Below are 26,645 nucleotides of genomic sequence, written 5' to 3' on the forward strand. Positions count from 1 at the left end.
TAGAGGATGGAACTTTCCAGACTGTGTGTGTGTTACAATCTCAGCCTGCCATGAGAATTTGTTCTCAATAAATATTTGCGGGGTGGAGTTGAATAAAAATATGGGACCATGGGAAAGTGATGTCACCTTTCTGAGACAGTTTTCTCTTCTGAAGTGGGAAAATATATATATTTTTTCTGGATCCTTGGATTGTGGCGTGGATTAGAATAGATGCTGCTTGTAAATCGCTTGGCACCGTGCCTCTCATGGTGTAGCCAGGATTTTTTAAAACTCTGTTCCAGAATTCACCTGCATCAGAAAGGGGAGGGGGGGTGGAGAGAAATAATTAAATATACAGAGTTCTGGGCTGCCCTCCAGACCAACGAAAGCAAAAGAACTCACCCCCCTGCTCACTGCACCCACCTTCTAGTCACTATCCTGCTTTACTTTATGCAGGTCATCTCAGCACCCAAAATTACCTTCTTCATTTCTTCCCTCCCAACAGCTTTATTGAGGTAAAATTACATTACATGATGTTTTGATATATGTATACGTTGGGAAATGATTACCACAATCAAGTTGTTGACACATCCATTACCTCACAGTTACAACTCTGTGTGTATCTGTGGTGAGGACATTTAGGATCACTCTTAGCAAAAGTCAAGTATACAATTTGCATACTTATATGGTAGTATTAACTATAGTCTCCATGCTGTACATTAGATTTCCAGGACTTAACTCATCCTGCATAACTGAAACTTTCAAACCTTTGACCAACATCTCCCCATCCCCCCCCAACCCCTCTTTCTTTTTTTAATTATCTTTCCCCGCTCACTACAGAGTGAGTTCCATTCTGTGGGAATGGAAACTGTCTTTCTTGGTCTCCTCCTGCACCCCCAGCCCATCACAGTGCCTGCACGTACAAGGTGCTTCATGTATCAATATTTATGAATGTATGGAAGCATCAATGCATTGTGTGGAGGGAGGAAAGACTTCTGAAATGCAGAATGACCTAGGAAGTGGAGAGGAAGACAGAGGATGCTTTTGTGAGGGCTAAACCGTTAAGGAAGGTGGGCTGGGGGACACTGGCAAGGCTGGCATTAGTGTTCAGGCAGGAGGAGACCTCGCTGTCTGATCCTAGAACTGAGAGAAGGGAGAGGTGGAATGGCAGAGCAGCCTTTGGGGGCATCACTTATCAGGAAGAGGAGCCCACTCCCAAGCCCCCAGACAATTCTGAAATCCAAAGTTCCCCAACTTGAACTCTCACGAGGGTGACACAGGTCATGGAAGGGAAGAAGATGGGCTGGGGCTTGTGCATATTATACAATTCAGACTATTTTTCATTTCTGTAAAGATACATCCTCCCCTCTTCCACTCCTTTATTTTATTTTATTTTAAAAATATATTTTATTTATTTATTTTTGGCTGTGCTGGGTCTTGGTTGTGGCAGGTGGGCTTCTCTCTAGTTGTGGCACGCAGGCTCCAGCGTGCGTGGGCTCTGTAGTTTGCGGCATACAGGCTCTCTAGTTGAGGTGAGCGGGCTCAGTTGCCCTGCGGCACGTGGGATCTTAGTTCCCAGACCAGGGATGAAACCTGCGTCCCCTGCACTGGAAGGCAGATTCTTAACCACTGAGCCACCAGGGAAGTCCCTCGTTTATTTTAAAATAAGTGATTATCCTATTGATACGATGCATAAAATAGGTAACTAATGAGAACATACTGCGTAGCACAGGGAACTCTACTTAATGCACTGTGGTGACCTGAATGGGAAGGAAATCCAAAAGGGAGGGAATATATATATATATATATATATATGGCTGATTCATTTTGCTGTACAGTAGAAACTAATGCAGCATTGTAAAGCAACTATATTCCAATAAAAATTAATTTAAAAAAATAAATTAAATAAGTGATTATCTGAAATAACGCCATTTGCAGCAACATGGATGGTGAAGTAAGTCAGACAGGGAAAGACAAATATCATATGATATCACTTATATGTGGAATCTAAAAAAACTATACAAATGAACTTATTTACAAAACAGAAACACTCACAGACTTAGAGAACGAACTTATGGTTACCAGGGGGTAAGGATGGTGGGGGAGGGATTGTTAGGGAGTTTTGGATCGACATGTACATGCTGCTATATTTTAAATGGATAACCAACAAGGACTCACTGTACGGCATTTTCTTAAAATAGGTGATTTTCTCAGTCTGGCCTCGGTGTTCGCAAGGGTGCAGAGTAACACCTCCTGTGAAAGCGAACTATCACCTCAAGCACAGTACAAACCGGACACTGATACAGAGTCTGGACATACAGGGGGTGGTGAGGAGTGTGGCAAAGGGGAGAAAGTGTGTTTGGTTGAGGCGTGCAGCTGCTACCAGACACCATTGAATGGCTTGTACGGGTGACATCGAGCCCAGTCTCGATGCTAGATCTTCTGAATTTTCAAGAGAAATTGGAAAACCATGTTTCTGTGTTGAATTCTCCCAGAATTTCAGTGCCGCTTCAATACTTATACATTGGTGTTGGGCTGGTAAATGGGCACGGTCTTTATGGTGGGCGATTTGGCATTATCAGTGCAAAATCTGAAGGCTTGTATCCGCTTCCAGCAGTATATTGCACAGATGCACTTGTACACGCCTGTAATAGCACGGGTGTATGGGAATTCTCCGCCGCATCGTTAGTTATAACAGAGGAGTGGACACAACCTCAAAACCCATGGTTAGATATTGTGGGACAGCCATACAGTGGGATACTTTGTATGAAAAATGAGTAATCTGCTGAAGTCCTGGCATAGAAAGATCTCCAAGAGTTATCTATTTTATTTAATGTGTGTATGGATATTACAGGCACCACTCCAGCTGCTTTTCTTTCAACCCTCACCACAATCCCTGTTTTAGAACTGGGGAAACGGAGGCCCCAAGAGGTGAAGCCCAGAGCCCCACAGTAAAAAGTGAAGAAGCTGGGAGTCAAATGTAGACAGCTGGGTTCAATCCATGCTTTTAGCCACCAAGCTTTGCTGTCTTCACATTAAGCAGGAAATAGCAAGTTGCAGAAAAATGGGTGCAAAAGTTACTATTCTGTTTTTAAAGGGGGGGGGGCTGCCAATGTGATGTGCTTACAATGACTCATTAAAGATGATGTTCCACATCCCACGAAGGGTACAGGGTGGCTTGGGACTGGCGGGAAGGTCGAGTTTTCACTACACAATATTTCCCGTAAGATTATTAAGTCCACAGAGTTAATATGTAACCACTATTTAAAATGTACTATTATTGAAGCAACCTAAATGTCCATCGAAGATGAATGGATAAAGAAGATGTGGTCCATATATACAATGGAATACTATTTAGCCATAAAAAAGAATGAAATAATGCCATTTGCAGCAACATGGATGGACCTAGAGATTATCATACTAAGTGAAGTAAGTCAGAGACAAATGTCATATGCTATCACTTATATGTGGAACCTTAAAAAATGATACAAATGAACTTATTTACAAAACAGAAGATTCACAGACATAGAAAACAAATTTATGGTTACCAAAGGGGAAAGTGGGGGAGGGATAAATTAGGAGTTTGGGACTAGCAGATACACACTACACTATATATAAAATAGATAACCAATAAGGACCTACTGTATAGCACAGGGAACTATATTCAATTCTGTAATGGAAAAGAATCTGAAAAAGAATATATATATATATATATATGTATATAACTGAATCACTGTGCTGTACACCAGAAACTAACACAATATTGTAAATCAACTATGCTTCAATTAAAAATTTAAAAAATAATAAAATGTGCTACCATTAAAAAGAAAAAAAAAACTAACTTGAAAATAATACTGGTAGCTTTGTCTTCCTGGAACTCAATGCCTGCCGTCATACGATATATTATTTCCATGTTCGTACCACCGCATCTAAGATGCAGCCCTAAACATCATTAAAGGAGGCACTGGGGCTTTTTCTTCATCCTCCACCGTATCCCTAGAACAAAACCTGGAGCTTAAACTAGGTATAGAATTAATGTGTCAATAGAATTATCTATGTTCATCATCTATTTAATCCAATCAATATTTGTGGAATGAATAAGAGGTTTAACGAATGAATGAACACGTTGGAGAGCAGCTGGGGTTGATGGTATCGCTGGCTTTCGGGCGGCTTGGGATTTCTAACAGCGGCATAAACTCCCCCCACCTCTCTTCTGCAAAGACCCCCTGTCTGAAGATGCACTTTAATTGCATTAAAGTCGTGAGCAGACTACCAATGGGGAGACCTTGCCCCATCCTCCCCTTCCCCTCACCCCCCACCAGGTGGCTGGTTATCAGCCGCAAGAGCTGTCGGCTGGCGACATCCGTTGTTATGGAAACCGCAGCCAGCCAGGGAAGAGGAGGGGGCTGCGACGGGAGCAAGTGGGGCCACGGAGCTTGGAATTTTCCAGGCACAGCAGTCAGACGGTGTGTACGGTGTGTACGTGCGTATTCAAACCCTCCCCTGGACTCCAAGATGGGGGGTCCATGTGGGGGGATACTGAGAAGGGGGGTCTGAGCAAGTGGCTTCTCCCCCACCCCCAACTCTGGACCCCTCTCCCACAATGGAGACAAGCTTCACAGTTCATGAGGTTCTAGCTTAGAAAAAAATGTTTCTAGAATCTTCCAGAATCACACCCCAATCATTTTCCACCTGTCATATTTTCTCCAAATGAGCTGTGTCTGCGGTCTTGTTTTGTCTGTGCTTGCGCAGTACTGTCCTCTCTCCTGTGCAGGGTCACAGGATCTCTGTGAGCAGAGCTGTGCTACCCTAGTGACCTGGGGACCCTCAGAGTCTTGGGCAGTGCCTGGCCCACAGTAGGGCTGCAGCGCAGATAACCAGACTTGGGCGGACAAATGGATGGATGACTCTGTGCTTTCCTGTTATACCACAGTCTCATAGGAGATGACTGGAATGGAGCATCGTTTCTGGATTCTTATGGCCCCCGAGGGGGTAAAAGTTGTAATCCTGGGGCTTCCCTGGTGGCGCAGTGGTTGAGAGTCCGCCTGCCAATGCAGGGGACGCGGGTTCATGCCCCGGTCCGGGAAGATCCCACATGCCGCGGAGCGGTTGGGCCCGTGAGCCATGGCCGCTGAGCCTGCGCGTCCAGAGCCTGTGCTCCGCAACGGGAGAGGCCACAACAGTGAGAGGCCCGCGTACCGCAAAAAAAAAAAAGTTGTAATCCTGGCTCCTCCTCCTTCACACTCCTTCCCACCAAGAGGGCTCAGATCCCAGGACAGCGATGGGTGGGCTCGTTTACCCCCCCGATGGAGATCCTGGGGTCTTTTTGTTTGTTTGAGCTTTATTGCAGTATAATTGACAAATTAAAATGTATACATTTAAGTTGTACAACATGATGATTTGATGCAAGTATGTATTGGGAAATAACCATCACAATCAAGTTAATTAACATATCCACCACCTCACAGTTACTGTTTTTTTCTTTTCCCTTCCTTCATTTCTTGCTTTCTTTCTTCCTTGCTTTCTCTTTCTTTCTCCTTCCTTCCTTCACCTTCTCCCCCCTCCCCCTTGCCCTCCTCTCCTTCTCCTTCTTCTTCTTCTTCCTCTTCCTCTTCTTCTTCCTCCTCCTCCTCCTCCTCCTCCCCCTCCCCCTCCCCCTCCCCCTCCCCTTCTTCTTCTTCTTCTTCTTCTTCTTCTTCTTCTTCTTCTTCTTCTTCTTCTTCTTTGTGTGTGTGTGGTGAGAACACTTAACGATTTACCCTCTTAGGGTAAAATTTCAAGTGTACCATACAGTGTTATAACTATAGTCACATTGCTGTATGATACTTGGAGATCCTGGATTCTTAGAGGTCAGCCCATGGGTGTGGGGCACACTCTCACAATGGTATGCCTGAATTTGAATCCAGGTCAATTAGCTGTGCACCCCAGGGCCGGTCACTTAACCTCTCTGTGCCTCACTTTCCTCATCTGCAAAATGGCAGTAATAATACTGCCCATCCTCTGGGGTCCTTGTGAGGATTGAAAGAGAAAATTACGTAAGCACTGAACACAGAGCTTGCATGTAATGGGGGCTCAGGAAGTGTCACGTGTAGTTGCATTTTATATATATTTTTTCACTTCATAAATATATGTACACATTTCAATATATATAATAAATAATTAATAATCAAAATACTGTTGGCCCTTGAACAATGCAGGGGGTTAGAGGTGCTGCTTCTCCATGCAGTCAAAAATCTGCATATAACTTAGAGTCAGCCCTCCATATATGTGGTTCCTCGGTATCCACAGATCCAGCTGACCACAGATCATGTAGTACTGTAGTAGTTACTACTGAAAAAAATCCAGGGAGAAATGGACCCACGCAGTTCAAACCTGTGTTGTTCAAGGGTCAGCTGTGTTTTATGTATATAAACTCAATATATAGTATAGATAGATTTTTATATATAAAAATATATATTAAAAAAATATATATATTTATAAATTAAAAATATATAAGTCAATGGTTCTTAACTGAGGGTGATTTTGCTCCTCAGGGGACAACTTGTCAATGTCTGGAGGTGTTTTTGGCTGTCACAACTGAAGGGGTGAGGCTGCTGGCATCTAAGGACACTGCTCAACATCCTACAGCACACGTGGATGGCCCGCACGGCAAAGAACGATTTGGCCCCGAATGCCAGAAGTACCAAGGCTGAGAGACCCTGGTAGATACACATACATTTATAATAGTCCAGACCAATGAGAAATAAAGAAATATAACGTAAGTCACATACATAACTTAAAGTTTCCTAGCATCTTCATGAAAAAAAATAGAAAAGGAACAGGTGAAATCAATTTTAAGGCCAGCTCTTATTTAACCCAGTACAGCTGACCTGCACACAGACTTTTTTCAAGAGTAAATAGGACAGTACTACACCTCTGCAGAGGCAGAACCACAGATGTGGAGGAACTCTGGCTTCGGAGGGCTGACTATTCGCTATACTCAAATTTTCCACTGCTCGGAGGGTCAGCACTCCTAACTCCTGTGTTGTTCAAGGGTTAACTACATATTCAAAATATTACATGTAATCAGTATAAAGCGTTGTTGGGAATTCCCTCGCGGTCGAGTGGTTAGTACTCAGAGCTTTCACAGCCGAGGCCCGAGTTCAATCCCTGGTCCGGAAACTAAGATCCCGCAAGTTGCGTGGTGTGGCCAAAAAAAAAAAATGTTAATACAATATAGTCCATGTTTCTGAATATATAGAAAATTATGGATGCTTAAAAAAAACTACCATTGTTAACAAGCTATCTCACATTCTTTTTCTCGCGCAGTCTTGGAAATCCAGTGTGTGTTATACGTTATGGCACATGTCAATTCGCACCAGCCACATTTCAAGGGCTTAAGAGACCCAGGACGCTGGTGCCGGCCCCCCGGGGGCTGGATGGCTCGGGAGAAACCATTATCACACGCTGAACAGAATGGCCAGCAGAGGGCGTCATGAGACTAGCACGGATTTACTGAAATAAGACAAACACTGTATGATATCACTCATATGTGGGATCTGAAATATAAAACAAACGTATGAATATAACAAAAAAAGAAACAGGCTCACAGATAGAGAGAACAAACTAGCGGACTGGGGAGAAGGAAGCGGAGAGGGACAAGATGGGGTAGGGGATTAACAGGTACAAACTACCAATACTATGTACAAAACAAAAAACTAGGAGGATATATCGTACAACACGGGGAATATAGCCAATATTTTATAATAACTGGAAATGGAGTATAACCTTTAAAAATTGTTAATCACTACGTTGTACACCTGAAACTTATATAATATGGTAAATCAACTGTATCTGAATTTTAAAAAAGCAGGGAGAGGTGGTTGGGAAGGAGCAAAAACAAACAAAAACAAAACAGAAAAATAAGGACTGGAAACAGATTCTGTGCCTGCTGGGGATTATAGGTAGTTTTTATTTCTTTATTTTCATCTGCATTTTCTAAAGTTTCTACAACAAACACGATTTTTTTAAGTACAAAAAAAAGAACCTCACGGAGTTACTTGAAAACCTATCCAACTGGAGAGAAACACATCCAATGGGCAGGGCCTGAGAAAGGAAAAGGCTTTTGGCCACAGATGGTCAAGAGCAGGGCGGGAGTCTTATGTGCTGTGTTTCATCTCTCTAGGGGGATGGACGCAGTTGACAGCATGTACTTCCAAGCCTGGTAACTCCAAATCTCAGTCCCCTCTGCCCAGGCCCGCCCACCCTGCTGACCCCAGCCATGTCCAGTTTCCATGCCTGGATTCCCCCATGGTCACCTGTGGCCTTCAGTCCAGCCCCGGTGCCCCACCGGCAGCTGGAGCCATGGTGCTTAGACACAAGTCTGGCCATGGCTCTCCCTTGCCTGATGTCCTTGGGGGCTCCCGACCGCACTCAGGGTGAAATTCAAGACACCGGCCGTGGCCTAAAATATCTCTCCAGGTGTGGCCTTACCAAGCTCTCCAGCCTCATCTTACAACTACTCGCCCACCTTGGTTCTGGGCTGTTGTAGCTCCAGTTGTGTCTCCCCTAAATTCAGATGCTGAAGCCCTAAACCCAGGACCTCAGAACGTGACTGCATTTGGAGATGGGGTCTTTACAGAGGGAATTAAAGTAAAATGAGGTCACGGGGCCCTAATCCAATATGACTAGTGTCCTTATAATAGGAGGAGATTTGGACACAGACACACACAGAGGGATGACCATGTGAGGACACAGGGAGAAGATAATTGTCTACAATCTAAAGAGCGAGGTCTCAGGAGACCAACCATGTTGAAACCTTGATCTCAGTCGTCTGGCCTCCAGAACTGCGAGGGAAAAAATTTCTATTGTTGAAGCCACACTTTGGTGCTTTGTTATGGCAGCCCTTGCAAACTAATACAGTCACTCCTTAAAAAAAAAAGTTGTGCTTAAAAAGCAAAAAACGTTCTGGAATCACGTGCATATAATTGATACTAAAATAAATAATTATGCAATATATTAGAAATTATAAAAAAAACCCGGGTATCTCAAGTGAAATCTAGACTATGGAGACCAACAGGTGAATCCTGACAGAAATGTAAACCTATAAAATGCATGCGTCATTCTTCGTATTTAGAGAAAATCGCACACAACACCTGCGACATCCAGTTGTCCCGATAGCGTGAGCAAAGGGTCAGGAGGATGAAACTATCGGGGGTTGGGTGGGTCAGCGAAACCCAGCCACTGTGGGACTGTCCGTCAGGATGGTATTTCTGGCTGGCTATTTGACAATATGTGTTCACCTCAGTCCTAAGACACCGGCTCACTGAACCTCCCACTCTGTGCTCTGAATCCCCGAAGCTGTGTTTCTCCTTCCATTTCACGCTTGTATGTACCTGCCTCGTCCTTACCCTGTCTTCAAAGTCAGCTCATGAACAACAACAACAAAAATAATAATAGCTAACGTGTGTTGTGTGCTTTAGATGTCTTACTGAACTTGGATCTTTTTGTTTTTTCTGAATTTTATGACGAATTTTACTCCGAAATGGCTCTAGTAGTACCAGAGACATTGATGTAGTGTTTAAATATTGTTTCAGGCAATGTGAAAATGGATAAAAGCAATATTTCTAGTTCATATATTTTTAGATAATGTTATTTTAAATGTGTGAGTTAAAATGTGATAAATATTAATGAACTTATTTACAAAACAGAAACAGACTCACAGACATAGAAAACAAACCCACGGTACCAAAGGGGAAAGGAGGTGGGGGATAAATTAGATAAACAATAAGGTCTTACTGTATAATGCAGGGAACTATATTCAATATCTTGTAATAAACTACAGTGGAAAAGAAAACAATGTAATAAATATTAAAAATAGATGTTTCACTATTTTATCCATTTTGAAAGGTTTATATATTCAGAATTACAAGGGAGGTTTTTTTTTTTTTAAGGAGAACCATTTTATTTTGAGTAGTAAAGAAAACTCTATTTACAACATAATATACAAACTTTCCATCAGTTTCTTCACAGTTAGTCCAAAGAATGAAACCTCTAGGGACTTCCCTGGCGGTCCAGTGGTTAAGACTCCACACTTCCGGGACTCCCTGGGTGGTGCAGTGGTTAAGAATCCACCTGACAATACAGGGGACACGGCTTTGATCCCTGGTCTGGGAAGATCCCACATGCCGTGGAGCAGCTAGGCCCGTGCGCCATAGCTACGGAGCCTGTGCTCTAGAGCCTGCATGCCACAACTACTGAAGCCCACGAGCCACAACTACTGAAGCCCGTGAGCCACAACTACTGAAGCCCGTGAGCCACAACTACTGAGCCCATGTGCTGCAACTACTGAAGCCCGAGTGCCTAGATCCCATGCTCTGCAACAAGAGAAGCCACCTCAATGAGAAGCCTGTGCACAGCAACCAAGAGTAGCCCCTGCTCACCTCAACTAGAGAAAGTCCCCATGCAGCAACGAAGACCCAACGCAGCCAATAAATAAATTTTAAAAAAAAGACCCCTCACTTCCAATGCAGGGGATGCGGGTTCCTTCCCTGGTCGGGGAACTAAGATCCCACAGGCTGTGTGGCCAAAAAATAAATTAAATTAAATTAAAAAACCCCCCCTCTGACTTAAAGTTTACATTTAACTTTAAATATTCATGTCAACTTTGGAATTTTATTCTTGCCTGATACTATGAAATATGAAATTTTAATCGATGGCAAGTTCCTAATTTTTGCTGTTCAGCCACTTTTCTGGATCTTGCTCTCTGATCCCATACATTCCAGAGTGTTCACTGGATTTGTAATAAACTTCCAAGATGAAGGGGAATTTCTTGCTCGTGTTTTGCCTGAAATCTTGCCTTGTGTTCATCTTTTTAAAAAAAATATGCTCCAAAAAATGTCTACAAGTTCAGCTACTAAAACTCCTTTAAAGAGCTTCTTTGCCAGTGGGTCCATCCTGAGGCCCAAGGGCTGGCAGACACCACCCCTCCCACTCACTTTGATTTTTTAAAATAATATTTATTTATTTATTTGGCTGCGCTGGGTTTTCCTTGTGGCATGCAGGACCTAGTTCCCTAACCAGGGATTGAACCCGGGCCCCCCGCACTGGGAGCTCAGATTCTTAACCGCTGGACCACCAGGGAAGTCCCTCACTTTGATCTTTATAGCAGCTCTAGTGGGTTGATACTAGGATAGGCCTTCATTCCCCATGGGGAAACTGAGGCACAGAGGAGTTAACTTGTTATTGGAGGTCCAAATGCCAGGGTGGAGCAGAACCTGGATTTAAGATAGAAGCGCTAATTCCTGAGCCTCAGCTGTTGACTGCCGTGCTCTCCTTAGACTACATGTCATATGATCCATCTTCCCAGGAGGGTCAGGATCCCCCCACCCCCATGGTGGTCTGGCCGCAAGTCCTCCCCCTAGTGGGACGCATGGTTGCCCCTGTCCTACCAAGTAGGACACTACAAGATACCCAGCATCCTTAGAGCCAGGCTAGTAACACCTATCTCCTGACTAGATCAATATTGAGAAAAGTGATGGTAACTAATGATTACCACTTGTTGAATACCCTCTCTGGGCCAGGGCCTGTTTACAAGCACTTTCCATATTAACTACACTTCCCAACAACCATGTGAGGCAGGTAATTTGATGATCCCTGATTTTAAAATGTGGCGACCCAGCCCCAGAGAGTTAAGTAACTGGCCTAAGGGCACACAGCCAGTTGGTGGAGCTGGGATGCAGACATTCCATGTAAGGTATATATGGACAATGTCATCACACACACGCACACAGAGGCACACATGCACACACACGAACCTCAAATAAAGGGCAAGGAGACCCTCGGCCTGGGCACTATTGCCATTCTTAACGGAATCGTTCCCTGCTGCGGCAGCCCGTCCCGACCTGGGCACTATTGCCATTTTGAACGGAACCTTTCCCTGCTGTGGCAGCCCGTCCCATGCACTGTAGGGTGTTGAGCAGCATCCCTGGTTTCTACCCACCAGATGCCAGCAGAACTCCTCCCCCCGCCCCCATCGTGACAACCAAAAGTGTCTCCAGATATTTCCAAATGTTTCCTGGGGGCACAGCCACCCTGGTTGAGGACCATGGTGCAGCCTCATGGAAACACGTTTCTTCTGAGGGCTGAGCGGACGCTTTAGTTCAAACCTGTACCTTCTTCCGAGACCAAAGGAAGTTACATGTGAGAAGAATGCTGGTGAGGTGGGAGGCGGGGGAGGGGCGGGGCGGTGACCCCACAAGTCTTCTGGCTTCTGCTCTGCAGCTTCACCTCCATGACATAGCCAGAGGGCTCCTGCGTAAATGCAAAACTGATGTTATTCCCCTGCTAGAAACCCACCCAAATTTCTTGTTTCACGAAGGGCAGCGGCCCCTCTCCTTGCCGTGGCCCACGTCCACGCCCTCCCCATGTCTCACCACTCTTTTCACCTCCTTGATTCCACCTGCACCAGCCTTCCTGCTGCTCCCTGGACAGACCACATATGTTCCTACCCCAGGGCCTTTGCACGTGCTGCTCCCTCAATCTAGAGGGAGCATCGAATCCCGTCAGAGCAATCTCTCACTGATCATTTCCAAGGGTGAATATAAAATTACCCTTATTTTTAAAAAAATTATTTTATTGGACTATAGTTGATTTACAATGTTGTGTTAGTTTCAGGTGTACAGCTAACTGATTCTGTTATACTTATATATACATTCCTTTTCATATTCTTTTCCGTGATGGTTTATCCCAGGATATTGAATATAGTTCTCTGTGCTGTACAGTAGGACCTTGTTGTTTATCCATCCTATACATAGTAGTTTGCATCTGCTAATCCCAAACTCCAAATCCTTCCCGCCTCCACTTCCCTTCCCCCTTGGCAACCACAAGTCTGTTCTCTATGTCTGTGAATCTCTTTCTGTTTCATAGATAAGTTCATTTGTATCATTTTTTAAGATCCCACATATAAGTGATATCATATGATATTTATCTTTGTCTGTCTTACTTCACTTAATATGATAATCTCTAGGTCCATCCATGTCGTTGCAGATGGCAATATTTCATTCTTTTTTATGGCTGAATAGTAAAATTATCTTTATTTATTATTATTTTAAATTATTTTTTTCAGGTGTATTGAGAAATAATGGACATACATCACTGTATAAAAACTATTGGGGGGGAGGGATAAACACCTCCTAGAGTAATGGATATAAAAACAAAAATAAACAAATGGGACCTAATGAAACTTAAAAGCTTTTGCAAAGCAAAGGAAACTATAAACAAGATGAAAAGAAAACCCTCAGAATGGGAGAAAATATTTGCAAACGAATCAATGGACAAAGGATTAATCTCCAAAATATATAAACAGCTTATGCAGCTCAATATTAAAAAAAAACAAGCAACCCAATCAAAAAATGGGCAGAAGATCTAAATAGACATTTCTCCAAAGAAGACATATTGATGGCCAAGAGGCACATGAAAAGCTGCTCAACATCACTAATTATAAGAGAAATGCAAATCAAAACCACGATGAGGTATCACCTCACATCGGTTAGAATGGGCATCATCAGAAAATCTACAAACAATAAATGCTAGAGAGGGTGCGGATAAAAGGGAACCCTCCTGCACTGTTGGTGGGAATGTAAATTGATACAGCCACTATGGAGAACAGTATGGAGGTTCCTTAAAAAACTAAAAATAGAACTACCATATGACCCAGCAATCCCACTACTGGGCATATACCCAGAGAAAACCATAATTCAAAAAGATACATGAGGGGCTTCCCTGGTGGCGCAGTGGTTGGGAGTCCGCCTGCCGATGCAAGGGACACGGGTTCGCGCCCCGGTCCGGGAGGATCCCACATGCCGCGGAACGGCTGGGCCCGTGAGCCATGGCCGCTGAGCCTGTGCGTCCGGAGCCTGTGCTCTGCAGTGGGAGAAGCCACACAGTGAGAGGCCCGCATAGAGCAAAAAAAAAAAAAAAAAAAAAGATACATGCACCCCAATGTTCATTGCAGCACCATTTACAATAGCCAGGTCATGGAAGCAACCTAAACGCCCATCAACAGACGAATGGATAAAGAAGTTGTGGTACATATATACAATGGAATATTCCTCAGCCATTAAAAGGAATGAAACTGGGTCATTTGTAGAGACGCCGATGGACCTAGAGACTGTCATACAGAATGAAGTAAGTCAGAAAGAGAAAAACAAATATTGTATATTAACGCATATATGTGGAATCTAGAAAAATGGTACAGATGAACAGGTTTGCAAGGCAGAAATAGAGACACAGATGTAGAAGAAAAAACTGTGGACACCAAAGGGGGAAAGTGGGAGGGGGGGTGGTGGTGGGATGAATTGGGAGATTGGGATTGACATATATACACTAATATGTATAAAATAGATAATTAATAAGAACCTGCTGTATAAATAACATTACATAAAAATACGTAAACATTACATAACATTACATAACATACATAACATTACATAAAAATAACATTATAAAAAATAAAATAACATTAAAAAGAAACTATTGGGGAAGAGGGATAAATTAGGAGTTTGGGATTAACATATACACAGTACGTATATAAAACAGATAAACAACAAGGATTTACTGAATAGCACAGGGAACTATATTCAATATCTTGTAATAAATTATAATGGAAAGAAATAAAAAAGAGTATAGATATATACATATACATGTATAACCAAATCACTTAGTTGCACACCTGAAACTAGCACAATATTGTAAATCAACTATACTTCAATTTAAAAAAGTTATCTTCACTAAGACTATTTCAATTTGAAGAAGCAGGGAGTCCATTAAAATTTAAAAAAAAAAGTTAAGGAGGGAATCACATAGGCAATAAGGTTAATATGGGGGAAAATATAGACGTGGAATGGGAAGGAGAGAAATCTGGGGCTTATCACCCCAGCCAATCCGTTCGGGCAGCCCAAGTAATCTTCCTAAAAGGCAGGTCTGAGATGCAGCTTTCCTGTTCAGAATGCTACTCTCCTCGGGGGAGGAGTAGATTGTTCACAGTGCTTATATATGATGCACAGTCTGACCCCAGGTCCCCTCTGAAGCCTTCTTCAGTTTTTTTTTTTTTGGCTGTGCCATTAGGCATGTGGGATCTTAGTGCCCCTACCAGGGATGGAATCCGGGCCCCCTGCTCTGGGAGCGCGGAGTCTTAACCACTGGACCAGCAGGGAAGTCCCTCTGAAGACTTCTTGCCCATTCTCCTCCCCTTCTCATTCTGTAAATGCACCAGACATGGATGCCCACCTTTCACCTGTCCCTACGGGTCCTCTCCACGACCTGTATAGGATGTGGGAGGCCTTGGAGGTGATGCACGGGACAGTTGTCTCACTGGGAACTCGCCCCTGGATTCTCTTGGTCCCAGGCTGCCGGTCTTTTCCTTGAAGACAATAACACGCCTGGGAGGGGGAAGAAAGGACACTCGTTAAGTGAGGGTAGTTCTCGTTCTGCTGACTGTGTCAAAGTTGGGCAAAATGGAGGGTCAGAAAGTGCCACTGGCCTCCCATGGTGAACTATCAACATGATGAAGATGGTAGGGGCTGCTGGGGAAAAAGGGCCGGTGTCTCCGTTTTAATTTACTTTTAATATTACTTATTTTAATTTAAAATCGAATTTCATTCATTTTTTTGAATAGATAAAAACATTCATAGATTCAAAAAGATAGGTCGTGAAAAGACTTTCCTCTGGAGGGTGTGGAGAAAAATGAACCCTCTTACACTGTTGGTGGTAATGTAAATTGGTCCAGACATTGTGGAAAACAGTATGGAATTTCCTTAAAAAACTAAAAATAGAGCTGCCATATGATCATGTAATCCCACTCCTGGGCATATATCTGGAAAAGAAGAAAACTGTAATTCAAAAAGATACATGCACCCCAATGTTCACTGCAGCACTGTTTACAATAACCAAGACATGGAAACAAACTAAATGTCCATTGACAGATGAATGGATAAAGAAGATGTGGTACATATATACCGTGGAATACTACTCAGCCATAAGAAGAATGAAATAATGCCATTTGCAACAACATGAATGGACCTAGAGATTATCATACTAAGTGAAGTAAGTCAAAGACAAATATCATATGATATCACTTATATGTGGAATCTAAAATGCGACACAAATGAATTTATTTACAAAACAGAAACAGACTCATAGACATAGAAAACAAAGTTATGGTTACCAAAGGGGAAAGGGGAAAGGAGGGATAAATTAGGAGTTTGGGATTAACAGATACACACTACTATATATAAAATAGATAACCAAAAAGGACCTACTGTATAACACGGGGAACTACACTCAATATCTTGTAATAACCTATAAGGGAAAAGAATAGTGTAGTATTCCATTTTATGGACTAAACCAGAAATAATTAAAACATAATGTTATTATGAATTATTATTATCCCCCATGGATGCATGCCTGGGTTGTTTCTAGTCTTTGACAAGTAAAAATCTTGATGAAATAAATAAGCTTTTTGGCAAGTGACCCTAAAGACAGCTGTGTGTAGGATGCTTTTGGGAGAGGGGAGAAGCAGTCATTTTAGAAACAAGGGTCGATTGGCAGCCTGAGGAGACCCCCTATTGTCTCCCATAGGACTTTCTGCTGAATGAAATAGCCCAGCTGGTTCCCAAGGAATCTTTGTAATTTTTGCATTGCTCTCTATCTAAGGAAAGGAACGGTTAGTTATTCTTGGGTTCAGACCAGCGCGGTCAAGATTCTAGAGTCACCCTATCCAAACCATGGAAACACCTGAAAGCTAGCCGTTGTTCTCCAAAGTACACCCCTAGATCCCATTTCCCACCCACTTTTCTCTAATTTTCCTGCTTTGTTTTTGCCCTGCATTCTGGGTGCTTGAGGTAGTGAGGTCTCAATGAAGCCCAGCTGTTCCCGCTGCCGCTGCTGATTCTTATTTTATTATTGTTCAGCCGTGCAGAGCATGGGATGCATAACACGTTTGCCCCACATCCCATGTGTTGCATTCAGTGTTTATCAATCAGATTGTGAGCATCTCAAGGACAGGGAGTATGTCCTATATTTTCCCCTCAATGCTCAGCACGGCTCCTGGCACACAGGGAATGATCACGCTTTTAGAACCAGGCTGTACTATATCTAGTGTGTAAATCCCAAGTAATGCAGAATTTTGCTTGTGTGTAATATAGCTTCGATCTAAGTAATGCTCACATACGCCATTCTTTCCCCCTCGTTCTTTGCAACAGACAATATCAGGTGACTTCGAGGGGGTAGGCTCTGTGTGCGTTCAAAAGTCAGCTCTTTATGAAAACTAAAATAAATCAGCTTTATACAAGAGGCTTTCTCTTTAGGAAACAGATACTGAACTCTGTATGGATGAAATGGCATCATGTCTGGAATTTGCTTTGAAAATAATTCTGGTGGTTACAGCATGCTGGGGGTATGAGTTGGTCAGTGTTGAAACGATGAGTGTAACAGAAAAAATTTTGCTATTTTGTCTACTTTTGTCTATTTTCAAACCTTTCAAACTGGGCTGGGGCGGAGGGAGGAACAGGTAGAGCACAGAGGAATTTTAGGGCCATGAAAATACCGTGTGTGATGCTATAATGGTGGGTATATGTCAATCTACATTTGTCCACACCCACACAATGTACAATGATACAATGAATGGTGATACAAACTGTAGACTCTGGGTGATAACAATGTGTCAGTGCAAGTTCTTCTCTTGTAACCAATGGCCCATTTTGGTGGGGAAAGTCGACAATGGGGGGAGTAGGCATGTATGGGTCAGGGGGTGTATGGGAACTCTTTGCAACTTTGCTCAATTTTGCTGTGACCCTAAGACTACTCTAAAAATTTTTTTAAAAGGAAATACACTGAAAACAAAAGTGTGAATAAGCGTGGCTAAACCAGTGGTTCTCAATCAGGGGTGACTTTGCCCACTAGGGGACACCTGGCAATGCCTGGAGACGTTTTTGGTTGTCACCACATGAGGGGGACACACTGCTGGCACCTGGTGGGTAGAGACCCGGGAGGCTGCTCGACATCCTACAGTGCACGAAGCCGGCTCCCGCCACGGTAATCATCCAGCCCCACATGTCTGCAGTGCCAGGCTGAGGAGCCCTGGGCCAGACGCTGAGGCCTGCCAAGGATCTGAGCGAAGCTGTCCTTTTTTTTTTTTTAACATCTTTATTGGAGTATAATTGCTTTACAGTGGTGTGTTAGTTTCTGCTTTACAACAAAGTGAATCAGCTATACATATACATATCTCCCCATATCTCTTCCCTCTTGCGTCTCCCTCCCTCCCACCCTCCCTATCCCACCCCTCCAGGCGGTCACAAAGCACCGAGCTGATCTCCCTGTGCTATGTGGCTGCTTCCCACTAGCTATCGGTCTTACATTTGGTAGTGTATATATGTACATGCCACTCTCTCACTTTGTCCCAGCTCACCCTTCCCCCTCCCTGTGTCCTCAAGTCCATTCTCTAGTAGGTCTGCGTCTTTATTTCCGTCCTGCCCCTAGGTTCTTCATGACCACTTTTTTTTTTTTTTTTTTTTAGACTCCCGAATTCCATACCCCTCCTTCTCCCCGGCCTGAGTGTCCTTTGTTTTATTTTTATTTTTTAAATTCTATTGACATATAGTTGATTTACAATGTTGTGCTAATTTCTGCTGCACAGCAAAGTGACTCACTTATACACATATAGACATTCTTTTTCATATTCTTTTCCACTATGGTTTATCCCAGTATGTTGAATATAGTTCCTTGTGCTATACAGTAGGACCTTGTTGTTTATCCATCCTATGTATACTAGAGTGTATCTGCTAATCCCAAACTCCCAATCCAGACCTCCCCCTTGGCAACCACAAGTCTGTTTTCTATGTCTGTGAGTCTGTTTCTGCTCTGTAGATAGGTTCATTTGTGTCATATTTTAGATTCCACATGTAAGTGATATCATATGATATTTGTCTTTCCCTTTCTGGCTACTTCACTTAGTATGATAATCTCTAGGTCCATCCATGTTGCTGCAAATGGTATTATCTCATTCTTTTTTATGGCTGAGTAATATTCCATTGTATATATGTACCACATCGTCTTTATCCATTCCTCTGTTGATGGACATTTAGGTTGTTTCCATGTTTTGGCTATTCTGAACAGTGCTGCTATGAACATAGGGGTGCATGTATTCTTTCGAATTACAGTTTTTGTCCTTTTTAAGAAAGTAATTAGCAAGTGCTCTGGAGAGGCTGAAGGCACACCAGCACCTAAGAGAAACTTCCTCTGCAATGGAATGGAAAGAGTTGACAAGGGTACATAGCATTTTATGATGGAATTTAATTGTTTTTAAAGCCGAACCATCTGAAATGACATCACACCAGTGCAATTGGTCCCCTATTCTTGGAAACACAGGACTCGTGGATGGGTGGGATGCACACTTTGGGGAAAAGGGACGGAAGAGGAATTAATCCTGAATTATAGCTTGGGCAGCTCGGGAAGTGGCGTTGACATTTCATGAGATGGACAAGACTGGGACACAGAGGAGGTGGTTAGGAGTTTGTTGTACTTGTGCAAACCACATACAATGAGAGAAAGAACTAGGGTGTTTGCAGTGTGGACGGAGAAAAGATCTGAGATGTTGAAAGAGTGATTACGGTGAGGCAAATGAGGCATTCACCTCAGGTGTAAAATTTAAGAGAAAGCAGAAAACCTCAATATTCAAGGTAATATTTTATATATATATTTTTTAATTTTATTGAAGTATAGTTGATTTACAATGTTGTTTTAATTTCTGCTGTGCAACAAAGCAATTTAGTTATACATATATATATTCTTTTTCATATTTTTTCCCATTATGGTTTATCACAGGATATTGAATATAGTTCCCTGTGCCATACGGTAGGATCAGGGTAATATTTTGGTGCAATATTTTTAATTAATTAATTAATTTTTTTTTTTGCGGTACGCGGGCCTCTCACTGTTGTGGCCTCTCCCGTTGCGGAGCACAGGCTCCGGACGCGCAGGCTCAGCGGCCATGGCTCATGGGCCCAGCCGCTCCGCGGCATGTGGGATCTTCCCGGATTGGGGCACGAACCCGCGCCCCCTGCATCGGCAGGCAGACTCTCAACCACTGTGCCACCAGGGAAGCCTGATGCAATATTTTTAAAAATAAAAAATAATGCCAGAAATGCATGATGCATACAACACCAAAATATTTACTCCAGACAGGATAGGACCCTGAGCTTTGCAGGACTCACCTCACCCTAGTCTCGACCCTGTGAGATCCTGTCTTGAGTGAAAATGTTGAGTTTGTTCATCATTGATTTTTTTCCGATGAATTTTGAAATTTTATTTATTTATTTGGCTGCGTTGGGTCTTCGTTGCTGCGCACGGGCTTTCTCTAGTTGCGGTGAGTGGGGGCTACTTTTCATGGCGGTGTATGTGCTTCTTATTGTGGTGGCTTCTCCTGTTGTGGAGCACGGGCTCTAGTCACGTGGGTTTCAATAGTTGCGGCACGTGGGCTCAGTAGTTGTGGTGCACGGGCTTAGTTGCACCGCAGCATGTGGGATCTTCCCGGGCCAGGGCTCGAACCCATGTCCCCTGCATTGGCAGGCGGATTCTTAACCACTGTGCCACCAGGGAAGTCCAATTTTGAAATTTTAAGGACACGTTGCATTAAAGTATTATCTCTCTTGATTACTGAGATGTTTGCACTCCTGTCACCCCCACACTTAAATTTTATACCCAAGCTGAGAGCCTCAGTCACTTCCCTCAGGAACCGGCCCGCATGAATGCAGACAGATGGGAAGGAGCTGTTAGAATTTTCACACACGGCCAAGTGGCCAGGGTGGACCCTCATCTCTCCAGAATCCCATGGACTTTCCACTGAGCTCAAGGCCAGGCTGAGTTCCAAGCAGGATATACATCCGTGGAACTAAGGATGGGAACGGCTCTCTTGGACCCAGCCCGGCACAGACGGCATGGTGGAGACAGCCCTTTCCAAAACACGAAAGAAAGCTTTAATACTAACCATCTGTTTGGCAAATCATTCTCACCACATTCTGTTTCTAAGCAGTTTTTCCTCTATGATTTTAGAATTGGTCTTTTCGCGACTTTATTTTGCAAAGGAAGTCGTTTTTCTGCCCTATGGACCCTTCATGGTGCCTTGAAGCCAGTGGGTGTCCGTTAAATGCTTACTGAACAAATTCCACTGATATATGAATTAGAACGAGGAGGGTTTCCATTTGTTTGGGAGTCTTGCTGTGCGTGCGTGCACGCGCGCGTGTGTGTGTGACATTTAACAATACGTTGCATGTGCCCTTATAAACACGTTTATAGACACATGAATGCAGGATTTGGATATGGTGAATTCAGGTGATACGCTTGTGGCATGTGCACAGGTGCTTTGGAAATGGATCAAGTCATTTAATTCCAAGAATCCATAGGGAAAGCCCCGAATTTACCCCCACTTTACGAAGGAATAGCTTGAGGTCAGAGAGGTTCTCACGCCAGCCAGAAGGAGCACAGCTAGGCTGTGGACCAGGTGTGTGTGACACCAGGCTGGTCCCCACACTAAACGCTTTGCTCAATGGCCCCCAAATGTTCATTCTAACTCACGAGCTAGAGCCTCCATCAGGGTCTGGGGGTGAGGGGCCTACGGTCCCAGACCCACTGGACCACCCATCTCCACCCTGGTGCATGTTCCTTGGGCCCAGCATGTGCCAGCAGAAGGTAGTTTTCTGTTGCTGTGTCACAAATCATCACAAACTCAGCAGCTTAAAGTCCCCTGGTCAGGGATTCAGGTTAAGGTTAGCTGGGTCTTCTGCTTGGGGTCTCACCAGGCTGAAGTCAAGGTATTACCCAGGGCTGTGGTCTTGTCGGGGGCTCAGGGCCCTGTTCCAAGCACGCACACACACAGACACACACAGACACAAAGACACACACAGACACAAAGACACAGGCACATACAGACACACACACACACACAGACACAAAGACACACACAGACACAAAGACACACACACAGGCACATACAGACACACACACACACATACAGACAGACACAAAGACACACACACAGGCACATACAGACACACACAGACACATACAGACATACACACGCACAGACACACACACACAGACACAGACACACAGATACACACAGACACACAAGACACATATAGACACATGCACACAAGTACACACAGACACACACAGACACACATGCACACACACACAGCGAGACTGCCTGTTGGCAGAATTTGCTCCCTGTAGTTGCGTGGCTGAGACCCCTGCTTTCTCTCTGGCTGTTAGTGGAGGATTGCATTGAGCTCCCAGGGGCTACACCCAGCTCCCTCCCACACGCCTCCTGTAGGAAATAACACCGTGGCAGCCGCTTCTTTCTCTTCTAGGCCACCAGGAGTGTGTCTCTCTGGTTTCCTCTGCAACCAGGTGACCAGCCCGAGGAAACACTCTGCTCAGAAAGGGCTCACCTGATTAGGTCAGGCCCCCCCAGGGTCATCTCCCTTCTTCTGTAGAACATAACATGATCAGGAGTGAGGTGTCACTGTATTCACAAGTCCCACCTCCACTCAGGGGGATTTCAGGGAAAGACAGGAGTGGTGGCAGTATTGTCAGTTTTACTTCACAAGGCCATGGACCACCGCTGGCCAGGGTTACAGGGGCCCACCCTGGGGGCTGGCTCCTGCCCCCTGTCTCGTTGCTGGGGTCTGGAGGGACCCTTCTCAATAATGTGATGTCATACAGGGGATTTCTTCTGAAACCAGAGAAGGAGCAGAACTGGAGCAAAAACAGCATGTGTTTTCTCTGGAGAAGACAATTTCTGTGATGCTAATCTGTTGGTTACCAATTTGTCAAAAACAGTTCATTCCCAGATTTCACGTTTGCTATTTTCGTTACTTCATTCAACAAGTACGTGTCACTTGTCCCTTCTGCTAGGTAGAATCTTGAGCGAATGCGGTACGTTTGAAGAAGTAAAAAATGTTCCAGGGCACAGAAAGGATTGCTGAGAAATGAGGCAGAAGCCTGACTCAGCACAGAGAAGCCACCTGGCCTCATGGAACTTAAACCCTCCTAGAAGGAGGAGACAGTAAGAAAATGAACAAACGAATGCTACAATTTCAGAGAGCAACTCTGGAAACGGCCCTCTGAGGCAATGATGTGGGAGCTGAGACCTGAATGATGAGAAGGAGAAAGTCTGCGGAAGGACTTCCCTGGCTGAGGGCACAGCAGGTGCAAAGGCCCTGAGGTGGGTACAAGCCAGGTCACTTGGAGATCCTCAAACAATCCTATTCCAGGATATTGCCTGGAGCTGTTTTTCAGAACACAGAATGACCGTATGTTTGAAAAGATCAGTCCAGAGGGGTGAGGGCCTCTCTGCTGTCCTTTCCACCAATCAGGTGGCCTGGGTTCCTGTTTTCTGGCTCTTTCAGTGATCAGCTGTGCATTCTTGGGCAAGTCACTTAACCTCTCTGTGCTTCCATTTCATTACTCATAAAATTGATGAAGGGATAGGAATTAAAACAACTCTGGATAAAGACAAATGATTCAGTCAGAAAACAGGTAAAAGACCTGAACAGCCTATGTGTCTATAGAAAGATGAATGGATACAGAAATTGTGGGATATAGATATGATGCAATATGACTCAGCCGTAAAAAAGGAAAGAGATCCTTCCATTTGAAGCAACATGGGTGAACCCAGAGGACATTATGCTAGGTGACATAAGCCAGACACAGAAAGAAAAAAATGCACCACCTCACATATGTGGAATCTGAAAAACTCAAATCCATAGAAGCAGAGAGTAGAATGGTGGTTACCAGGGTGGGGAGGTAGGGAAATGGGGAGATGATGGTCAAAGGGGACACATTGCAGTTATGAGGGATGAGGGAGCTTGGAGAGCTAGTGTCCAGCACAGTGACTGTGGTTAATAATACTGTATTGAGACATGGAAGCAACCTAGGTGTCCATCGACAGAGGAATTGATAAACAAGATGTGGTACATATATACAGTGGAATACTACTCAGCCATGAAAAAGAATGAAATAATGCCATTTACAGGAACATGGATGGACCTAGAGATTGTCCTACTGAGTGAAGTAAGCCAGACAGAGAAAGACAAATATCATACGATATCACTTACACGTGTAATCTAAAAAAACGATACAAATGACCTTATTTATAAAACAGAAACAGACTCACAGACATAGAGAACAAACTTATGGTTACCAAAGGGGAAAGATGGGACAAGGGATAAATTATGAATTTGGGAGTAACATACACACACTACTATATATAAAATAGATAAACAACAAGGACAGATGGTATAGCACAGGGAACTATATTCAACATTTTTTAATAACCTATATGGGAAAAGAATCTGAAAAAGAATATATACATATGTATGTGTGTGTGTGTATGTGTGTATATGTATATATATATATATATATATATAACTGAATCACTCTGCTGGACACCTGAAATAACACAACATTGCAAATCAACTATATTTCAATAAAAAATAAATAAAACAGAAATACTGTACTGAATACTGGACATTTGCTGAGAGAGTAGATTTCAGGAGCTCTCATCACACAAACAATGGTAACTATGTGAGAAGGTATGCTATTTAGTTTGATTGCAGTAATCATTTCACTATGAATGTGTGCATCAAATCATGTTGTACACCTTAAATATACAATTTTTTTTGGTGGCCGTGCCACGTGGCTTGTGGAATCTTAGTTCCCCTACCAGGGATCGAACCCAGGCCCCCTGCAGTGGAAGCACCAAGTCTTAACCACTGGACCACCAGGGAAGTCCCTAAATATACACAATTTTTATTAAAAAAAAAAAATTTAAAAAGGAGACTTGTCAGACCCCAGAAAGTCTGTTCCTTTTTGTAGTAAAAGGAATCTTCACAAGATTTTCTAAACCACTTTTCATGAACCAGTGAATATTCAAAGGAGACCTAAATTTGAAGTCTGTACCAAAGCCTATCTCTACAACACCTGCCACACTATAGAAACTTTTATGTACTTCTGTCAGTCCTCAACATCTACCTCTCTGAATTTTCATGAACTTCTGTTTCACAAGGGTTATTATTTTATATACACTGGCAGCAGCATACAATAAGATAACTAGTATTAAAAAAAAAAGGAGACTTGAACAGGTAGTTCACCAAGGAGGATCTAGGGAAGCACTCTTGAAACGGGTTTGAATCACTACTCTGGGGAGGATTGAAATTCAATGCACTGAGACACCCCACAGCCACTGGAAGCTACAGGAGGATCCCTGACCATACCAAGGGCTGCAGGGATGTGGGGCAGCTGCGACTCTCACCACTGCTGGGGGGACGCAGAACGGCACATCCACTAGGAGAACGGTTTGACCGTCTCTTTTATAATTAAACGCACACTTACTTTTCCACCCAGCTTTCCCACTCTGAGCTATTTGATCTACAAAAAAGGACTAACATTGAGGAAAACGTGAATGCAAAGGTTTAGAGCAGCCCTATACTCAGAATCGCCAAAAGCTGGATGGGACTCCAGTGTCCTTCACGTACAACCGGTGGCCCTTCCGCACCGTGACATGGCCCATCCCCACCATGAGATGCAGCTCGGCAACACACAGGACGGGATTTTTGCATTCGATTCATTTTAACGAGCGTAACTTCAATTCTGAAACCGGAGAAGTTTTCAAGGTGTGTGTGGACAATGCGGCTGCTCGAAAACCTCTCTCACAACCGTAGATCGTATGAAATCTTGATACACGTCAAGTGTATCTGGTCAGATTTAACTTTCAAATGGAGCAATGCCATAACTGTGAAACACACACGAGACAAACGTAGAAGAAATCAGAGGATGTAACATGTTATTTATCGTCGTAATGTGGATTACGTTTTGAAGTGGTAATATTTTGATTCCTTGGGTTAGGTGAAAATGTAGGAAGTTTTTTTTTTTTTTTTTTTTGTGGTACGTGGGCCTCTCACTGTTGTGGCCTCTCCCGTTGCGGAGCACAGGCTCCGGACGCCCAGGCTCTGCGGCCATGGCTCACGGGCCCAGCCGCTCCGCGGCATATGGGATCTTCCTGGACCAGGGCTCGAACCCGTGTCTCCTGCATTGGCAGGCGGATTCTCAACCCCTGTGCCGCCAGGGAAGCCCCCAGTGGCCTCTTTATAACTCTGGGATGGTGCTGAACAGATGAAGTGAGCCTGTGTTTGTCCAGCCCCAGCTGCACATTGGTGGAAGGACTGAGGAGGGGAGGGTCAGTGGAGATGGGGGATCACGAGACACTCAAGACACCTGAGGATATAAATAGACCTTGTCTGTCGACATAAATGGGTTTTAAAGTGAGACCTGAGCTGTGCATCCAGGAGAAGCTTACTCAACCTCTCTGTGCTTCGGTTCCCTCTGAAATGCATCAAAGAGAGAAGAAACACAGTGCCTCCCTCAAGGTGATGGGACGACACCTGAAACATTGACCAGCTTCAGCTGGTTTTGCTCCCTTAAAACAGGCTGTTGACTGATCAAACCTGGAGTTACTTTACAGACAACCCTGCACGTGTGCAAGACGGGAACCCGCGTCCTCAGGTTTACCCCAGAACCAAGAATCTTCAGTCTACAGAACTCGAAGAATAGAACCGTTGCAACCAGAGCCC

The 26,645-nt window shown here is 43.8% G+C and overlaps 1 pseudogene; it reads right to left on the reverse strand.

Annotated features, from left to right (window-relative positions):
- Positions 1-10,683: 10,683 nt before the first annotated feature.
- On the reverse strand, positions 10,684-10,964 carry LOC113615149 (protein CEBPZOS-like; annotated as a pseudogene).
- Between the last annotated feature and the right edge of the window lie 15,681 nt (positions 10,965-26,645).

The sequence above is a fragment of the Aethalodelphis obliquidens genome, unplaced genomic scaffold (assembly GCF_003676395.1).
Source record: "Aethalodelphis obliquidens isolate GAN/ISIS:26980383/991018 unplaced genomic scaffold, ASM367639v1 scaffold113, whole genome shotgun sequence".
Classification (NCBI taxonomy): domain Eukaryota; kingdom Metazoa; phylum Chordata; class Mammalia; order Artiodactyla; family Delphinidae; genus Aethalodelphis; species Aethalodelphis obliquidens.